This window comes from Tursiops truncatus, chromosome 2 (genome assembly GCF_011762595.2).
Source record: "Tursiops truncatus isolate mTurTru1 chromosome 2, mTurTru1.mat.Y, whole genome shotgun sequence".
NCBI lineage: Eukaryota > Metazoa > Chordata > Mammalia > Artiodactyla > Delphinidae > Tursiops > Tursiops truncatus.
The window spans coordinates 105,631,786-105,636,704 of NC_047035.1; the positions used below are offsets into that span (position 1 = coordinate 105,631,786).

Below are 4,919 nucleotides of genomic sequence, written 5' to 3' on the forward strand. Positions count from 1 at the left end.
CCAGATGAATAAAAAACTCAATATAAAACATGAAACCATAAAAGTATAGAAAGAAAATATAGGTGACTATGTTTATCATCTTAGAATGAGGAAGGCCTATCTAAGCATGTCATGAAATATAGAAACTGTAAAGGCAAATACTGATAAATTTGAGTACATAAAATTTTTAAATTTCTATAAAAGAATAAACATAGTTAAAAGGCAAAATAAACTAATAAAAATAATTTCAACATGTATGATAGATAATTGGTTAATTTCCTTAATGTACAAAATGTTCACACAAATGAATAAGAAAAAAAAAACCCACCCAAATGTATCAGTCAGGATCCAGTCAGAAAAACAGAAACCATGCTAGGTAATTCAAACAGGGAAAATTAATGCATCTGGTTACACGAATGTTGGAGGGTCAAAAGACAATTGGGTAATAGATTCAAAATTAATACCATAGAGGGCTCATAATGTTAATTTATAAAGAACACCTACAAGTCAAAAGGAAAAAGACAAACAACTTCACATAAAAATGGGCAAAGTATATGAAAAGAAAAGTCATAGTTAAGAAAATACAAATGGGGGACTTCCTTGGTAGTCCAGTGGTTAAGAATCTGCCTTCCAATGCAGGGGACTCGAGTTTGATCCCTGGTCGGGGAACTAAGATCCCACATGTGGCGAGGAAACTAAGCCTGCGTGCCATAACTACTGAGCCCATGTGCTCTACAGCCCACGCGCCACACCTAAAGAGAAGCCCACACGCTGCAGTGAAAGATCCCGTGTGCCTCAACTAAGACCTGATGCAGCCAAATAAATTAATTAGGGAGGTGTGCGACGCTCCCGCAGCTGAACTTTGGGGGCAAATAAGTGGGGCCTGCTGGGAACAGGACTTCTAAAACGACAAATATGTCTGGAAGGCTGTGGTCCAAGGCCATTTTTGCTGGCTATAAGCGGGGTCTATGGAACCAGAGGGAGCACACAGCTCTCCTGAAAATTGAAGGTGTATATGCTCGAGATGAAACTGAATTCTGTCTAGGCAAGAGATGTGCTTATGTGTACAAAGCAAAGAACAACAGAGTAACTCCTGGTGGAAAACCTAACAAAACCAGAGTAATCCGGGGAAAGATAACTCATGCTCTTCGAAACAGTGGCATGGTTTATGCCAAATTCCGAAGCAACCTTCCTGCTAAGGGCATTGGATATGGAATCCATGTGATGCTGTACCCTTCAAGGATTTAAACTTACTGAAAAGTAAATAAATAAAAGTGTGGATTTGTTCCCTTGTATTTTTGTTTAATTAATTAAAAAGAAAATACAAATGGGTTTTAACACATGAAAAGATGCTCATTCAAAAGAAAATAAAAATTAAAACTATAATGAGATGATATTCTTCATTTATCATTTTGGAAAGATCAAAAGCCATTAAAAACAACAAGTACCGACTCAGAACCATCGAAAATAATTGAAGTGGAAAAAGCAAGTTGCAGAATGGTGTGACAATTTGTGTCCCAAAAAAGGGAGAATAAGAATATATATTTGCAATACATACAAGCACATATATAATAAACACTATATATGCACACAGTATATATATACACACACACATACATACATACAATAATAATCTCTGGAAGAGTAGAGAAGGAAAAGTGCTAACTTGTTTTTGTCTGCAGGAAGGGGACCTGGAGAAAGGGGAATATACTTTTTACAGAATACCCTTTATTTATTTGTATTGTGGTCAAATACATGTAACATAAAATGTACCATTTTAAATATTTTAGAGTGTACAATTCAGCAACATTTAGTACATTCACAATGTTGTGCAGCCATCGCCACTATCTAGTTACAGAACATTTTCATCACCCCAACACGAGACCCCATACTCATTAGCAGTCACTTCCCATTCGCCCTTTCCCCCAGACCCTGGCAAGCACTAACCTGCAGATAAGAAAATCTCTATGGATTTGCCTCTTCTGGATATTTCATATAAATGGAATAATATAATATGTGGCCTTTTGTGTCTGGCTTCTTTCAGGTAGCATAATGTTTCAAGGTCCATCCAAATAGTAGCATGTATCAGTACTTCATTCCTTTTTATGGCTGAATAATGTTCCACTGTATGAATATACCACATTTTGTTTATCTAGTGTCAGTTGATGACATTTGGGTTGTTTCCACTTTGTGGCTATTGAGAATAGCGCTGCTATGAACATTCGTGTATAAGTTTTTATTTGAACACCTGTTTTCAGTTTGCGGAGGTATAGACCCAGGAGTGGAATTTCTGGGTCATGTGATAATTACTGAAAACTCTGTAGTGACTTTTTTTTTAAATTAATTAATTTATTTATATTTTGGCTGCATTGGGTCTTCATTGCTGCACGCATGCTTTCTCTAGTTGCAGCAAGCGGGGGCTGCTCTTCATTGTGGTGCGCGGGCTTCTCATTGTGGTGGCTTCTCTTGTTGCAGAGCACGGGCTCTAGGCACGCAGGCTTCAGTAGTTGTGGCACGTAGGCTCAGTAGCTGTGGCTCATGGGCTCTGGAGTGCAGGCTTAGTAGTTGTGGCGCACGGGCTTAGTTGCTCCGCGGCATGTGGGATCTTCCCGGACCAGGGCTTGAACCACACTGGCAGGCAGATTCTTAACCACTGCGCCACCAGGGAAGTCCCTGTAGTGACTTTTGAATGTTGTACCACATGCATATATTACCTAATCAAAACTTGACTATTGTAATAAAAATAACTAAGTAGAGACAAATGTATTGTTTTATAATCACATTTCGGCAGCTCTGCAAAATCAGCATTGGATCAGTAAAGGGCCTCACAGTCCTAAAAGAAACTGAGGTGTAGAAAGTTAAAATATAATCTAATTTTTAAATATGACTCATAGAACCAGTAGGTCTTCAGGCTACAAATGTTCCCCATCATTAAATGTTTCAGCAGCATCGCCCTGGTGAGCGTGGGAAGGGCTGTGAGAATGTTTTCTAAATGCATTTAAAAAAAGGTAAAGCGGTAATTAAAGTTGGCTTCAACCCTGTGATTGCTGCCTGGACTCTCAGTGGGAGCCTCGGCTCCTGCAACACCACCGATGTCCTCTAGGGGGCGATCCCCGGAGAGACTGGAGTTCCTGGCGTTGCTCTGCGCTGGTGACCGGGGTGTGTTCCTCCCGCAGAGCTTTCACAAAGACAAGGAGAGGGAACACTGTGACAAAGAACCAGCGCTGGAAGGACACTTGGAAAACATTTCTCAAGCCCTTTATTTTTAAACAAGGAGACTGAGACTCAGAATGGCCGCTGATAGTCACACAGACTTTAAACACCAAGTCTGGAAACTTCTGCTATGTTGCTTTGTAAAGTGCGGGGAGAGTGGGTTTCCAGGTCTGATAGAGCTAAGTTTGGATCCCTCCTCCTTCCCTCTCTCTACTCCCCAGTCCACCCAACTCCCACCACTTAACTTAAATGTGTGACCTAGGGCCAGTTAACTTTTCTGAGCCTGCTTCATTACCTGTATAATGGGGATAATATCATGAAGAAAGAAATGATGAAGGAAGGGAAAAATGATATCATGTATGTATAGGACCTTGTTTACACTTGGTGCCTATTGGTTCTCGATAAATATTTGTCATGTGAATGAACATGTCCCTCCTCTAGCCCTCTAGAGGCAGTGCTTCCGCTGCCCAAATAAATTTTTATTGATGACACTTTAGGCAGTATCCTTATGGGCTTTCTCACATCTAGAAAGCTGACCTTGGGAGGGAAAGGAAAGGAGAGTTTGGGGTGGTAGCGCCGCTCCTGTTGGGGGTGAAAAGCTCCTTCGTGAAGCCTGAGCAGTCCCAGTTACTGCCCTGCTCTGCTGCCAGCACTTAGACGCCTGCACATCTGTCAGCCAGAGGTCCCTAGAGCTCCCAGGTCCTGACAGACTCTGCTGGAAAAGTGGGGTCCCTAGTGAGGGCAACAGAGTCAAATCCCCCTCGGCCCAGTTTCTGCCTCCCCTTCCCCAGTGCTCAGACAAAAGACCCAATTTGGCTATTTCAAGTAATACTAATCAAAATGTTTTATGGGAGCTGTTGTTTATGCCTGGCTATAAATGATCATGCATATCAGCAAACACATCAGAATAATGTGGTGATAAATTATAGTTGTTTGCATTATAAAATTCAGGTCATGTTTTCTCAGTCTTCGTAATTTATATGGTACAAACAATTTTTTTCAATTAGGTAATATGTTGTAATGTAAGTCTCACAGTTTGGGTCAGGGGGAGGGAACAGGGGGGATGGGCTAAAATATATTTTTTCATTATAAAAAATGTTGCTGCAATATACAAAATGGGGGAAATAGAGAAAAGAAAGTCTCCCGTAATTCCATCATTCAACCACTGTTAGTGTTTTTCAGTAGATTTTTAAAAGATTTTTTAAATGCACTTTTTACAGAGTTGTAACCAGGCTAACATTTCTTTCCTTTGGCAGTGAAAGTGCAGAGTCCTAACCACTGGACCGCCAGGGAATTCCCCAGGCTAACATTTCTCATTAGAAAACTTTGGCTTCCTCAGTGCCTCACAATGATATTCATTCATTCATTCATCAAACATTTCCTAAATGCCTACTATGTGCCCAGCACTGGGGTGCAAAGATGAATTAGACAGGGTCCTTGCTAGGATATCGTTCCTTCTCCTGTCACAGCTTTTTCAGTTTGTTTATGTATCTGCTAAATGGTGCTGTTCATTGGGGGGAAGCCCTCAAAAGAAGAGGACACTGATGTATTAAAGGCAAGGTAGGGGAGTGTGTCTGGTGAGGGCAAGGAACAGCAAAGAGCCTGGCATAGCCAGAAAAATAGGAAGTGCTCAGTGAGTACTTGCTGAGTGAATGAATTATCCCAGCATGCAGTGCAAACACTTTGGTTTAGTGCTTAGAGTGCCAAAGTAGCTCTCAAATTGTATC

The 4,919-nt window shown here is 40.8% G+C and overlaps 1 pseudogene; it reads left to right on the forward strand.

Annotated features, from left to right (window-relative positions):
- The first annotated feature begins 225 nt into the window (after nucleotides 1-225).
- On the forward strand, nucleotides 226-3,683 carry LOC101315674 (large ribosomal subunit protein eL33 pseudogene; annotated as a pseudogene).
- The last annotated feature ends 1,236 nt before the right edge of the window (nucleotides 3,684-4,919 follow it).